The sequence below is a fragment of the Equus quagga genome, chromosome 12, assembly GCF_021613505.1.
Source record: "Equus quagga isolate Etosha38 chromosome 12, UCLA_HA_Equagga_1.0, whole genome shotgun sequence".
NCBI classification, from domain to species: Eukaryota; Metazoa; Chordata; class Mammalia; order Perissodactyla; family Equidae; genus Equus; species Equus quagga.
The window spans coordinates 14,725,693-14,741,986 of NC_060278.1; the positions used below are offsets into that span (position 1 = coordinate 14,725,693).

Consider the following 16,294-nt stretch of genomic DNA (forward strand, 5'->3'; position numbering starts at 1 on the left):
CTAGATACAGAGAACAGGTTGGTGGTTACCAGAGAGGAAGGAGGGGTTAGCACATTTTTAAATGTGAATGGATTTAAGTTCTTTCAGATACTGATGGAGAGTATTTAAATTATAGATTAACAGAAACATAAATCAGAGAGCATATTTATTTCTTACTACAAAGGTATCATCCTTCAAGTGCATAGATTTGGAATCAGATTAATAATCTCATTGGATACACCAGCACTCCTACTAGGATTTCATTAGCTTTGCTTTATTTAAGAACATACATGATGAAGCTTGTAACACTGGGAGCATCCCCTTTGATATGGATGGCCTTCAGAAAGATCAGAAATGGGGACCATCTTGTGCCTTAAAGGGACATGAGGCTTATTTCTAAGCAGTAATGTGTCAGAATTTTTGTGGTTTAGTATGTGTTTGCATATGGGCGTGAAAGCTTATAGACAGGTTCTTGTTTACCGGAAATAACAGGATACACATTAAGAAGGATTTGGTTGAATTTCCTGTCAAGTTCATGGTACATGCTACAAAGTAGGATTAGAAACTAGCTTTTGAATATGCGTCTTTAAAAGCCGTGTGTGAGAACCAATGCTTCTCCAGCACATGGTTATTGTATTTTTCCTCCATGTCTTGAATTTGAAAATTTCAGTGCTCAGTAGCAATTCCTTCACAAAAGCAATGGCCTCTTTAAAGATAAAAAGTTTTGAGGTTCAAGGAGGTCCGTAAGGATGCCTTCTTTCCTAAATAAATATTCTTTAAAAAGTGGAAATTTAAGACAGTTTGATTTTTTTGATGTCTGAAGTAAAAGTTAAAATAAATTAAATTGTTGAAGATTAGGGTATTTGTTTTTTATTTTCACAGCTCTTAGTCTTTGTCAGTCCTCGGTTGGCAGTGTGCTACATGTCATTCTTTCACATGTGCACACACTGGTGTGGCCTAGAGAGAGGGGACACTTTTTTCATTCTGGGTAATTTGGCTCCTTGAGATTTTGAAAGTGCCACCTCACGGGCATCAGGATGGCAGTAATCTTCACCTTAGGTAAATTGTAAGGATTTGAATGTGCCTGTTAAGATAAATTCCAGTGGGAAGTATCTTGGAATGTCAGTTAAAAAAATAACGGAGGAAAACCCAAACCAAATGGTGAAACAGTATGAATGCCATCTATCTATCTTTCTATCTAGCAGCTATCTACCTATCTTCTATTTGTCTGTGTGCACGTGTTTATTTATATATCTAAAACATAGTGATGAACAAATAGAGTTTTGACAGTTCTTTGGGGAATTCAACTATACTGAAAAAGTTTTTAATGTTAATTTTACAGAAAATAGGTATAGAGCCTATGGATAAAAGGAAAAGTAAAGACAGGCAATTTGTTTAGTTGATAAAAGTTTACCCGTAAAAATAAAAATAATAGGAAATAACCTTCCTTCCAATAGGTACATATATACATATCACTCAATTTTTATTTATTTATTATTTTACCCAAGACCAATTATGTTAAATAGATCAAAGTGATATAATCCTATCAGCTAACATGACAAAAGTAATATGAAGGAATGCAAAGAAAAGGCTAGTCATTTTCTTTATTATTTTTCATATGCAATCTGAGTAGGGAAGCTTAGATATCTCATTCAACTATTCATTTCTTATTAGCAAATTAGCAACATTAGCATAACAAATAAAAAATAAGAGAATATCTAATCCTGAAGAGATAATGCAAAGATTGTCGTTTTTAGTAGTAGTCTATTGGCTGTTTTCATAGTTGTTGGGGGTGAAGGGTTAAGGGTTAAGGCTCTCGTGGGGAGAAATAGAATAGGGAAAGTGGATGAGATACTGGGAGGAATTCAGTGTGCTTTGGTGAGGTGGAGGCCAACCAGAAGCCGGTCCAGGGGAGGTGTTCTAGGCACAGCTACATTCTAGGGGAGCTGGCTGGTGGTTAGAGTGGGGTGGGTGTGGGGAGTGCTGATAGTTATCTGGTGCCAAGAATGAGATTCCTAAAAGAACGGGGCCATGAGACTCACCTTATTTGCTTGACAATTAAGTAAGGACTAAAACTGTCCTTTCTAGGTAATCTCTTAGTTCTTTTATGACTAAACAGGCTGACTGCAATTGCAATTTTACCTCTTGTATAATCCGAAAGGATCCATAAAGACGGTAAACATTATATAATACTTGTGCTAAGTCTAAAATACATCATCTAAATTAAAATGGTTGGCTTTTTTGTTTTAATGTCAAGAAGACGGAAAATAAATATTTGATGTGATGTCACTATTTTGGAGTTCTGATATTTTCATAGTGAGTCATTAGCAGCAGTTTAACCAATAAAATTAACTGTTAAGCTTAACAAAAGGGAAGAAAATCTCTTGTTTTTATTCAAAAAGCACCCATAAGCAAAAAGCAAACGAGGAAAATCTGATTATTTTAAGCTAATATGGGGCTGAGTGTTTTATCCTATACCTAGTGAGTACAACTCTAACATTGGAGCATTTCAGCCTTATTTTTGGAACTACAGAAGTTCCAACTACTACCCGATTATGGCGCATGTTCGGATTGCCTCCTCCAAATTCATTTAACCACCCATGCTCCTTCCCTTCCCTCCACCAAATCGTAAACATTTCTATGGTTTGGTTGGGAATGAACCCCAACCTGACCTTTAGGATTATCTCATTCCCCTCCTGTGGCATTTTGCCTCAGGACCCTGTCCATCACCACATGGCATTCTTAATCAACAAGCATTGATTCATAGATTGACATGGACATAGGTTTTTCCAGTAAGAATTTCATTACCAAGGGATACATTTTGACGGATATTTGTGGTAAGAGACATCCTCTCTCCAACTCTAATGTGAAAGAGGAAGCATGCAGCCCTGTTAAATTCAGGTCAGTCCTCTTGCTGCCATTTTGCTACAAAAGCTAGCTTGAGGATAAAATAAACTAACAGGAAGACAGAGCCTAGGAAATCATTGGGAAATGGAGGAACAACCTTAATGGCATTGCAAAGTTCTCAGTCAGTTCATGTTCCGAGCCTGCTCTGCATTTAGACTTTTTAGTTACACGGGTCAATAAATTCCTTTATCAATTGAGCCAGTTTGGGTTGAGTCTTCTGTTACCAGCATGCACAAAAAAACTAGTTTTTCTACTCTTCCATTTAGATTCCTGAAGTTCTCTTCATTAAATAAATAATGCTTTGTTCATAAAATATTTATTGAATATCTACTATGTACAAGGTACTCTGTTAGATATACAAAGGATGGACAAGACAACTCTGAGAATTTTTAGGAGCAAAAACTTAAAGAAGAAATAAAAAGCACACTCAAAAATCACTAAGATACAGGGGCTGGCCCCGTGGCCGAGTGGTTGAGTTCGCGCGCTCTGCTGCAGGCGGCCCAGTATTTCGTTGGTTCGAATCCTGGGCGCGGACATGGCACTGCTCATCAAACCACACTGAGGCAGCGTCCCACATACCACAACTAGAAGGACCCACAACGAAGAATATACAACTATGTACCAGGGGGTGTTGGGGAGAAAAAGGAAATAATAAAATCTTTAAAAAAAAAAATCACTAAGATACAAAATAGAAAATAAAATATATGAAGTATGAGAAAGATTTAAAAAAGTGTCAAAAGAGAGGATGAAAGAATTGCTTCAAGAATTTTTATTTTTCAAGATCCAGAAAGTGAAAAATGTACAATCTCAACTAGACATGTATGGAACAGGTGACATATTAAATTATGTTTATTCCAGAGAATGAAATGTTTATATCTTTGTATTATATGACAATGTTTCAGAAATCATGTATACCTGATGGAATCTGGAGAGAGACATTCAAATTATGTTCAAATTGTTAATGGGATCCTAAACTAACCTCTAGATTTCCCAGTTCTTTACTGCAGTATATTTTTTCTGCCATACTTACTCTAATCTTTTAGTGGTTTTTTTTTTTTCTTTTGGTGAGGATGATTCACCCTAAGCTAACATCTGTTGCCAATCTTCCTCTTTTTTTGCTTGAGGAAGATTCACTCTGAGCTAACATCTGTGCCAGTCTTCCTCTATTTTGTATGTGGGATGCCTCCACAGCATGTCTGATGAGTGGAGTAGGTCCACACCCAGGATCTGAACCTGTGAACCAGGGTCACTGAAGTAGAGTGCATGGACTTTAACCACTCGACCATGGGGCTGGCCCCTAATCATATACTTTTTAAGGACCTAGAAGGAAAACAACAGAAGCAGCATACATTTTTAATATATTCCAGATTAGATTTATAATTTAGCATTATAGAAGTAGACTTTTTTTTTTTTTTGGTGAGGAAGATTGGCCCTGAGCTAATGTCTGTGCCAATCTCCCTCTATTTTGTATGTGGGATGCCGCCACAGCATGACTTGATAAGTGGTATGTAGGTCTGTGCCTGGGATCTGAACCTGTGTGTGAACCCTGGGCCAGCAAAGCAGAGTGCATGAACTCAACCACTATGCCACAGCGCTGTCCCCAGCAGTAGACTTATTTTTCTTTTTATTAGGCATTTTCACAGGTACATGTTGTGATTATTAAAATCATGTATACTTTTTTGTTTGTAGGAGTCAGTATCATTCTACGTTTACATTCCATGCTTTGGAAAACTACAATATATTAAACCCAATGGGAATTAGGACTGAACACTTGCTATGTGCTAAACAGTATTCTAAATGCTTTAATATATCATTTATAACACAATAATGTTACAAGATAGGAATCATTTCCCCATTTTATAGTTGAGGAAATAACGGTTCGGAGAGGTCCAGCAGTGAGTCACGGGAGGACATTCTGAATGAGATGTTAGCCTCTGTCTCTTTGGCTCCTCAGGCGACACCTGTTCACTAAATGGTTTGATTTCCTGTAGTCTTCCTAAAGTGGAATACGGTTGTTTATAAAGGTAGTTAGCTTTACCATTTTGTCTGTTAGGAGAGAAACACTAGGAGAAACTTCTGGTCTTACTGGTCTGAAAACGTCCATTTATCACATTAAGCTTCGCCCTGGAAACCTCTCTAGGGGTAGAGGAGGCAGAGGGGGTGCTGGGAAAAGACTAAGTAATACAGTCAGGACGCCTGCATTTCAGGCTAGACTCTGCCTCTTTCTACCTAGGTGGCTTTGGGAGGGGCAAATCACTTTTGTTTCCTATTTGTAAACAGTAATAATTACAACTCACCCCCCAGAATGTCTATGAGAATTAAATGAAACAAAGCACATGAAAGCACATTGTTAACTGTGGAGTGTTATCTCTGCCAAGCTGTTTAATACCCAGTCTTTTGCTTTCTAATATAAAGCCTGATCGCGATGTTCCCTGCTGGCCTTATGCCCCCAGGCCCTAACAGACTGGCCCTCCAGGGAGCTGGCATCCCATCCTTGCCTGAGCATCACTTAAGACTTCTGCAGCAGCGAAGAGGCATTGCCACAGCTTCTATTTTCACGGCTTATTAATTATTCTATTTAAAAAAGGTCTTTACATATGAACATGCCTGGAGGTCCCTGATCCAGTTACACAGGTAGGGAAGAAAGAGCAGGTGTTGAAGATGCCCCCTGCCTGCGATGAACGTTGCTCTCCCCCGCATCCCCTGCAGTTTGTCCCCACAGGAAGTGCTCCAAGGGCGAGAAAGTAGTGCTGTCTCGACTTAGCATGAAAGCATTATCTGAGACCAAGTGTTTTCCGGACCCTGGGCTGAGCTTGTGCCAGTGGAAGGGGAGGAGGATGACTGAGGTAAGCCCTTAACGAGCCAACCTTATTGTCATGGGTGAATTCACTTTAACAGAAAACGCGAAAGGAGGAGAAGCCACTAAATAATCTCTGAGCCACAAAGCACTGAAATTCCACATTGAGTACCAGTGATTAATTTGCTTGGACTAATTTCCTCCTTGACTAATTAGCTACAGCATATTTTATAACGTTGAGAAGTATTAGAGAGAGCCCACCTGAAAGAGAAAGATAAACGTCCCACTCCATCCATGCATAAGGACCTATTTTCTTAACACAAACAGGAGAAAGGGAGGAATAAAATATAATTAGACTCTTTCAGCCAGAGTGTACACCCTAACCTTTCCTAAATTTGAACAGGTCTTTTGCTATTAGTAGGTCATACCGGAGGAGTTAGGAAATAACTGATTTCTGGGTGCGTTTGGTAACACCCATCCATTACTCAGGAACACCTGGAACAAAAGGCCTCCCGTCCTTATTGTCATCTGTGTGCAGGCTCCGGCTCCTTTGTCTCATTGCCAGGAAAAACAAATGAGGAGCCACACATTTTCTAAGCATATGTTCGTGGATTAATTTGGTGGAAACCGGCAGAGGGTTTACTCTGCTTTTTAAAACTACTTGAATTGTTCAAATAAGTCTAAAGTAGAAAAAGACAAATTAAGTGCGTATGCAGAGGCATGGTTATTTCATAAAAATGTTGGTATTTGCATATTCAAATTTAGAAGATATTATAAATGTAAATTAGCTGACCCGATCCAGTACTTTTCACCGATTCAGGATAATAGAGAGAATACATTTGATTGCATTTTTCCTAACAATTATGAAACTAAAGGGAATCTTAATCCTATGTTGAAATACGACATTCCAAGTATCAGAAAGGGAAAAGAATTTTATGTTAAAAAAAGACGTATAGGCTAAAAACAATTTCTGAATTTTCATATCCATTCCTCTACTTCATCATCTCAATCACCAAAGTTCCATCACTTTTCCTCCTAAACATCTCTAACATACTTCCTTCTGCCCCATCCTGCTTCGGCCATGTGACAAAAGGCCCTCGTCTCTCTAGTACTGTAACAGGCTCCTAAGTGGATTTCCTTCCTCCAGGCTGATGTCACATTGTATAACTTCCCCGATTCAAACCCTTTACTACCTTCTCACAGCTTTCAGAATCCTGTCCAGATGAAGTGGTGTTACACAGAAGCTGTTTTCTGATATGGCGTCTTGATGGCACACCTGGTTTGATCTCTATTCTCCTTATGCTCACAAACTCTTTACTCATACTTGAAGCCACTTCACTTGAGAGAGAGATTCTTTCACACTTCTAGAACTTTCCACGTCTATTTCCATTGGTTGGAAGATGGCTTCTCTCTCTATCAAGCTGGCTAACTCATATTTACCCTTAACGACACAGACCAAGTAACATTCACCCCTGGAAACCTTCATTTGTGCCTCTGCCTGACTTAAATATACCATCTTTGGTCCCATGGTACCCTGCAAATTCCTTTGACAGCACTTAGCACACAGTTACTGCAATTGTCGATTTCCTTACAAATCTTTCTAGACTATAAATTGTTGAAGGGAAGGGCTTTCCATGTTACACTCTTGTATACTCCAATTAGCACAACCTTGCTCATAGATATTTCCTGAAAATATTCATTATCATCACAATAACGGTAATTAACATATGGATAATGTGTTAGAATTATCAAAGCACTTTTATTTTGCAAATATATTATCTCATTTAATCATTAGAACAGTTATTTACAATTTTAGCATGTATCAGAATCACCTGGAAGGTTTGTTTAAGCACAGATTGTCGGGCCCTTCTCCAGATTTTCTGAATCAGTAGGTATGGGGCGACCTAAGAATTTCATTTGTACCAGTTTCTCAGGTGATGCTGACTTTGCTGGTCTGGGGTCACACTTTGAGAACCCTTGCCTTTAGAACATCCTGAGAGGTGAAGTGTTATTATTACCAATTCACAGAGAGGAAATTGAAGCTCAGAGAGCAATGGCCTGGTAAGTGGTGAATTCAGGTTTCTGAACTGCTTAGCTTGTGTTCTTTTTTTTTCTTTTTTTTTTTTTTAAAGATTTTATTTTTTCCTTTTTCTCCCCAAAGCCCCCCGGTACATAGTTGTGTATTCTTCGTTGTGGGTTCTTCTAGTTGTGGCATGTGGGACGCTGCCTCAGCGTGGTCTGATGAGCAGTGCCATGTCCGCGCCCAGGATTTGAACTAACGAAGCACTGGGCCGCCTGCAGCGGAGAGCGCGAACTTAACCACTCGGCCACGGGGCCAGCCCCTTAGCTTGTGTTCTTATTGTACCATCTGAATATTTGTGAAATGTTATATTCCCTTCCTCACAGAAAGCAGTGTATATCTTATGAGATTCTGTCTTTAGAGGATGGTCATTTCATTTAAAAATGCAAATCCCAGGACCCTGGGTTGCTTTTATTGCAATTTCTGCTTGAATTGGTAGTCAAGTTGCACAGAATTACAAACGTAGGAGGAAGCACGTTCCATTATTTCAAAAACTATTACAGCACCGTAGAAACAACTTTGATTACTTCAGAGTGGAAACAAAGCAGATAAAATTGTTCCTCTGCTTCCCTATTGTTCAGACAGGTTGGTGTGGTGGTGTGGCTGATGTTGTACTAAAAAAATTAAAAAGAAAATTCCTGAAGTTGATGTTTTGAGCTTTCCACTTCTTTTTCGGCTGTTATGAAGTGATATTTCCCTGGAGTTGGGTGGGAAAAAAACGGAAGAAGAAATAGCAAAAAAAACCAAATAATTCACAAACTGGGCAATTGAAAATGGGCTGCAAGTCAATAGAAACGAGGCTTGTTCTAAGATGAAGAAGGCAAAGGCATTAAATTTTTGCTGTGCAGTGTAGTACCAGCAAGAAATAGGCTTTTGAAATTTTTCTTCTGTCATCATAGGAAGTATGAAAGAATTTTCCTTTAAAACATAGATTTTGACCTCTTAGTTCTAGGAAGACCTTATTCATTCATGCGTTCTCTCCTTCACATTAAAATACACACAAAAACACACTTGTAAGCACAAAATGATAAGGCTGAAAATTAGACAGAATAAGCAAAGAACCTCTGGGTTCTGGAAGGAACGTCCACTAAGCACAGGACCCACAAAGGCCAGGGTGAGAATCCAGGGGTGTCTAAGACTCAAGTTGACCTTTTGGGAAAGTAACAAGGCTCTTTACTTGCTCAGTACAAAACAGGGAATCTTCTACTAACTTTCCTCAAACTGAGAAAACAATCTGAACTCTGCACTCTTTGTCCATGAGTATTTATCGAGCACGTTCTATTCGCTAGGGCTTCTTCTAGGATTGCCGAAGTCTATTAGGCTATATGCTGTCTGTAAATTCACTTACTCACAATTTGATAAAATACGGTAATACTCTTATTTAAACACACTAAGCTTGTTCTTGCCTCAGAGACTTCATGTCTTCTGCCTTTTTTGACAGTGAAGCAGTTTGCCCAAATCTTGGAATAGCTTGCACTTTCATGGAATTGTGATCTTGGCTCAAACTACACCCTCTCAGAGACGCCTTAGTCAACAAGTCCGACTAAAATGTATCACTGCCGTTGTCTCTTCCCCATCCCTTTCTAGCAATCTGCTTACCCTAATTATTTTTCTTCATTGCATTCGTTTCTACCCCCATTGTATGTACACATGCATATGCATCTTTATGAATATATACAAAATAAATCTGTATATATATTGTAAAATATATATACATTACATATGTATATATTTAAAATACATTTGTAAGTGTAAACATTAATTTGTAAATATCTATAGATTACATATAAAGTACACAAAATAAATTTGTGATAGAGTGCACTTACACAAGCTTAGTTGGAGTAGCCTACTACGCATTTCAGCTGTATGGTACTAATCTAATGGGACCGCCAGGGTATATGTGCCCTGTCATTGACTGAAACATCATTATGTGGCACACGACCATAATATAAGCACATATTGGTGCAAAATAGTGAAATACATGTTTTTATTTGATTCACATCATATGTTTATATAAAAAAAATCAAAGGTTTTTTAAAACATAGGTTTAAAAAATTTATTCAAGTAATTGTTGCACTGTATGTTCCATACTGTGAACCATACATTATGTACTAAAGCATCTTTTAAAAATCATTGTGTTGTCTTGAAATAAAGATTATATACTTGATTCATTTATTTAAAAATATTTATCGAGGGCCAAGTGCTAAGTCCTAGGTGTTGGGATGGCAGCACAACAAAGTCCTGCCCTCATGGAGTGTACATTTTATTGAGGAGGGGGAGGTCATGGAGAAAGACAATAAGCAAATATATAAGCAACTATGTTTATGGTGGAATCAGAGAGGTTGCAGCGCCAATAAAGGACCAGGTTGGAGATAGTGAGTGTGGACAACTCTTTTGAGAAGTTTTATTATGAAGTGGAGAAGGTGAATTTGTTGGGAGCTAGAATAGAAAGGGAACAAGTGAGAGTTATCTTGCCTTCTGTTTTAAAGGTATAGCTACAAGAGCATGGTTGTTGACAATTCAGTAGATAAGGAGAGGCGGGTGTCTGATAAAGACAGAGGGAGTGAGGGAGGAGAAATTCTTGGGATGAGGAGAGCAAATGGGTTCCACAACCCATGGGGGACCAGGATCTCTTCTGAGAGAAGACAGGGAACATGAGAATGGGTCATTTGCTGATGGAATGACTCGGGAGTTCTCTGATAATGAACCTCTTAAAAAAATTTGAGGGGAAGCAATTGGCAGAGATGGTGCTGTGGCATGAGGGGCTTGAGGAAGAAGCATAAAACTGGAGTAATTTCTTACTCTCAGAAAGCACTCAATCTAGAAATATATAATGGCATTTTCACACAGTGCTGAATTGTCCGTTTGATGCCATAAATGTGTATGCCTCTCTGTGTGTGTATGCATGTGTATGTGGATGTGTGTGTCAACAGGGGACGTTTTGCTATATTTATATTTTCATTAAAATATCACATGCATATTGTTCAAAAACTCAAGTTGCACTAGAAGTCTTAAGTTCCTAAGACAAATTCTATCAATTTCCTTAATTGTTTCCTCTAGTGTGAACCTCCATTTTTATTAATAATATACATATGTGGTGTTTTTGGTTTATCTACTTTATTGTTATAGCTACAAATTTCTCTGCACCCCATAACCAACAGCTCCTTACTCACTGTCTCTTAGAGGCCTCCCTCCACCACTCAATATAATTAAATCCATATTCAGAGTTTATCATATTATCACTACATAAATATTACTGAGCCAATACTACACAAAGATCAACCATCAGTTACATTGTTTTTGCTTTTTTTCTGGAGTTAATTATCAATTTGTCTTAATTTGCTAAATTTTTTATGCTTTGTGGCTAAATCTTAAACTCTCCAACAACTTCTCAATACAATTTTCCACCTGATTAAAATATCAAATAAACTATTAGTAGTCTTTCTCTTTTTGAGACTTCCCAAGGTCCCCTGTCCCTTTGCGCCAACCTGGACTTCTCGTTCCCCAGGCCTGCTCTCTGAGAACTTCAGCATGTGTCCTGGAGCCCATTTTATCCTCTTCTTCAGTTTCCTCCCTCATTTTGCTACATTGTGTATGAGAGGTTAATTTTGTGAGATCTTTTGTTTGAAATACTACACTCATATTCAATTTGAGTTTGGTTGGCTTTGGAACTCAGGTTTGAAAATCACATGGTCTAATATACCAGTAGATTTATTATCTTCTAGCCAGCTCCGTTATCTCCTAGCTTCTAGCATTTCTCTGATTATTCCTCATTCTTTGTGTGTGAACTGTTGCATTCATGGTTAGTGTCGTCATCCCAGGTTTTCTGAAATTTACCCTTGGGGAGTATTTGTATGGTTCTTTTTTCATTCACTCTCCTTGACACTCCATCAATCTGGGGAAGTTTTTTGCATTATTCATTTGACAGTTCTCTCCCTGCTCTATTTTATCTGTTCATTCTTTCTGGAACTCTTACTATTTGGATATTGAACCTCCTGAATTGATCCTTTTATTATTTTTATCACATATTTTCCTTGTCTTTATATTCTTTTTTTTTTGACAGCATGATCTGATTTTATTTTCCACCATTTTTTATTAATGTTTAAAAATTTTGAGAGCTATATATTAAATTTCCTAAAGCTCTTTTCTCTCTAATTATTTCTTTTTCATAGATGCCAGGTGTAATATATTTCCTAACTCTATCGGCACATTAAATAGAATTAAAATTTTTCTTTAGCTCTCTACATTGTTTCTGTTTCATATGAGTTCTATTTCTCTATTTGAATTTGATGATTTATTAGTTTTATCTGTCCTTCATTTTAGTGTCTTTCCTCCATAGTTGTTTATTCTTAGCTTTTTAGGTGTATTTAAGAGTAAAGCCCCAAAAAGATCATCACATGGGGACTGGTTGTCAGATGAGCTACATTTTAAGGCAACAAGCCTCCTTTTCTTGGTCCTGCCCATTCATAGAATTTGTAGGTCTTTATTCTGTCATTCAGCCTCTCCATTGAAGGGGACCTCAATCACTCCCTTTGTGGTTGGAGTGGGAGTTTGGCATGGGGAAGATATAACACTAACTGCTGGCGTTCTGGGAGCTGTGAAGCCAAAGGAAAAGGAAGCTAGGGTTTTCACCATTAAACATGCAAACAGGCAGTTCTTGGAGCAGCACCTCATGGCTGCCCTCTGCTAACCTGTTCTTCCTGTGTCCAGAGTCTTCAGCACGATTTCACTGGAGAATAGATCTCCCGAATGGGTGGGTGCAGTTAAGTTTGGAGATCTAAGACGTCCTTACAGGTTTCAGCAAATTATTTTCCAGCCTAGTGCTCCATTCCGCCATTGTAGGTCTCAGGACCTCTAACTATTGGGCCTTCCAGGGTGGCTGTAGGGTGAATGCTCTTCTGCCTCACTGGAAGCCCCTTCTGCAGGTGCTTGGTTTTAGCTTGTTCCACTCAGATAAGTCACCCTCCACTTGTATCTTGTCTTCTAAAACGTCATCAGCTTCTCCTGTCTTCTGTTGTCTATTTTTCATTGCCTTACCCTTGTAGATTTAAATGGCTTTTATTCTTTGTTGTTGATATTTTAGAGGGTCTGGAAGGGAGATGGGGTAAATGTATATGCTCAACCTATCAACTTTTATAAATTCCTTCATCTACATTTAGCTGCTCTGGTGTATTCACAGAAAGACAGGTAATTGGGTTCATTCAGAAGTGGATGTTTTCCCAATAAATGATTCAGAGAGAAATGTGAAAGGGAGTTGATAATATCACCCAGAAAATATTTGTGATAAAGACCACAGAATTTAAGTTTGGTAAGAATGGAAGCAAAACCATGAGGAAGATGATGAAGAATGTAAAAACTAGTTTGGGGTCAAGGATCTGGGAATCTAAATAAGAAGAGAGAATATCACAGTGAATATACTAGCTAGATTACGTGATCTGGAAGCATAGGGCATGGCACTCAGAAAGTGTCATTTGAAATCTAAATAACGTAGCTGTAGGTGGTGACAATGTTCAGAATGTGACCATGAGAATGAATAGAATCTGGAAGTGTAGAAGGAAAGCTAACCAGGGAGAAATCAGAGAATTGAAAGGGCCAAGAGAATTTTGATGAAACACTCATTGACCCTTAGGTCACTAACAATGATTACAGGAATGGAAATGAATACAGCTGCAAACCAAAACCAATGAATGCAGGAAGACAGATGCCAGGAACAGTGAAGAGTGGCAAACGGTGTGGCCAAATAGTACAGTTCGCAAGGGACAGCCTGCTTTCTGTTATGGCAAGGAGGTAAAGGAAACCATTCTAGAAGATGTTGAGGCTATTGGAAGCTTGTTGACCACACATCTGGAGATCAGGGGACAGAAGGAAAGAGTCTGGGAAAATGGACAGAAGTGGGGGATTGATTTACGTTAGCAAATCTATTTTACAAAATGGGATTGAAAATCCTTGGTCATAATAGATGGTCTAGAAAGGAAAATGTAGAAAAGTTAAAGTTTGAGCGAAGGCCCTGAATGCCTAAGTTTTGGTAGAGTTCAGGGCAGCTGCTACATTCAGTAGTGGATGTCTTGGGGGAGGAAGGGAATTAATATAATCAATCCTAAATAGGTGACTGTTTATCTACCAAGACTCTCAGTAATAGCCTTTGGATTAAATCTAAATGCTTGATGATATGTCAATAATTAATATTATTTAAAAATAATTTTTGCAATGAAACGCAAAAATGAAAAGTCCAAAAGAAGCATTCTGATAGTACACGGTACGATCTTAATTTTAAAAGTAAAGATACAGCAACATATTAATTTTGATCATTTCTGAGGTTTTTCTCTTTGATGCATTTCTGAATTTTAAAATTTTCTATAAAAAATATGTTAAAATATTACTTTTTTATAAGGAAGAAACAACAAAACTCTTTAAAAATATACCATGATACCATGATTTGAATCTTTTCTTTTACTTAGATGTGGGCTTAATTTTCCAAGAGGCGGTTACTGTATGACACCTTCAGATTAATAAACCAGTTCACTCTGAGGTACACAAAGGCCAGGACACTTTAATCCTAAAACTGAATTAACACTTTAAGCCAATGATTTCCAAACCGGACTTCTTATCAGCATCACTAAGAAAGCTATTTAACAAAAGAAAAATAACAAAAAGAGAGAGATCTTGTGGCCCCACCTGAGAATTCCTGGAATGAGGGATCTTTCTTATGATTAGACAGCATTTTGCAACCGCTGTCATAAAACAATATAAAATGAAAATTATATTAGATCTAATTAATTAAATTAAGAATCTAATTAGCAGCTAAACTGAACTACTGACTATGTTTTTCCTTTTTTTAACTTTAAAATTAAAGTCTCGGATGGAGTAAAGTCATTCCATTTTACTCCTCCAGCTAATAATAAGAAAAAAGCCTGGACAAAATATGGAAGTCACCTTCTAGAAGATTCTGAAGGAAGAGAAAAGAAGCCTGACTGGCTAGGGACCTCAGGAATGGAGGAACCCCCTGGGGGTGAGTTCCCTGTTGCTTTTGTTTGTTTTTTCCTTGCCTTTCATATTTCCCAGCCTGGGCAGTAGAAAAAGCTGCAACTCACAAACACCCATAGGTATAGTCAACAAACGCTCCTGCAAAACCTACCCTCTCCATCCACACAACTGGTCAAAGGTGGCCCAGAAGCAAAACAAACCTTTCAACCATACAGACCTACTGTCCAAACCAATACCAGGGAAGAAACTGTGCCATTTCCCCATCCTAAAGGGTGAATTTTTCCAAGAGAATCTGAAGGCAGTTCATCCTTCTCTCAGATTGAGAGTCTGAGGGCCGGTGTCTCTTTGAGGGTTGGGGAGCTTTACGGGGGTTGCGTGTAATCCTTACTTGTGGAACCGGGGTTCTGCTCTCTCTTTTGAGATCCCATTAAATATCCTGCTCTGGAGCCCACTGAGCCCAGCCGTGATCATACAGCTCTTTGGTGGGCAAACATCCCATGGCAGATAAATAAAGGACTCTTCGTTTGAGGGTTTTCACCTTGACTTTTTCTAGAACAACCCAGTCACCTCTTGAACCTATTGATCTGCAAATTAAAGAGCTCTCTGGATAATTTTGACCCACTTCCTTTACCTTCCTGCTTTTGCGATGGAGGTGACTTGAGTGACAGGCAAAGCCTCACTGGATAAACCATAAACAGGAATCAAGTTTTACTAAGTTATACACATAACTGCCCAAAATAGTGCTAAAACAAGAGCAGTTGGAAATTTAAAAACTTGACTTTTCTCTTTCCTTGGATAACTGGGTGACCTTGAGGAAATCATTTAAACTCTCAATATCTCTGTCTGCAAATATTCACAGTATACTCTGTAAGTCTCAGAAATACTATGAATATATAATTGTTTAAAGTGTGGGAAAATATTTTGAATTCATCAAAAAGAATGATAATATATAAACACAACAATAATGTTTGATTTTGTTCAATGACAAGTGACGAATAAAAGGATTATTTCTCTCTTTGTTTTTTTGCTTCTGGAACCTGCTAGTCTGAAACGTACCTGGTGTGCCTTGTCATTCTCTTTCAAAGAGCAGGTTAGGTAGAGACCAATTAATACTTTCCTCTTAAAGGTCCTTTAATTTCCATTCAAGCCTCCATGTCACTGTATGCTCTTTGCTTCAAATAGTAAGTTCATCTACATGTATTCAATTATAAACACAACATAATGCTGATATTGAATAGTACCTGATCAATAGCAAAAATATACAATAAAGCCTTGTCCACCTAATTTTTTTTCTTCTTAGGGTAGAAGTGTATGTTCTAATTACATTCTTTCATATTAAAGTAATCTGTGATTGTATTAACAGATGCTACATTTTTTGGATACATTAAAATAAAGGAAAGAATGAAGGAATGACTGTTACATTGAACCCATTTGAGTGTTGGAAAGTTAATTCAAAACCTCAAATTTTCCATCTGAAGCACCTATTTTGTCCATCTTGGTGCCAACCATGGTGTTTATTAATATGTGCATAATCATTTCTTACAGTA

The 16,294-nt window shown here is 38.0% G+C and overlaps 1 protein-coding gene across 1 annotated transcript in view; it reads right to left on the reverse strand.

The window, feature by feature from the left end:
• The window catches only part of MALRD1 (MAM and LDL receptor class A domain containing 1), a 640,183-nt gene that overhangs the window by 29,412 nt on the left and 594,477 nt on the right, over positions 1–16,294 (reverse strand). The gene's annotated exons all lie outside the window — the stretch shown is intronic.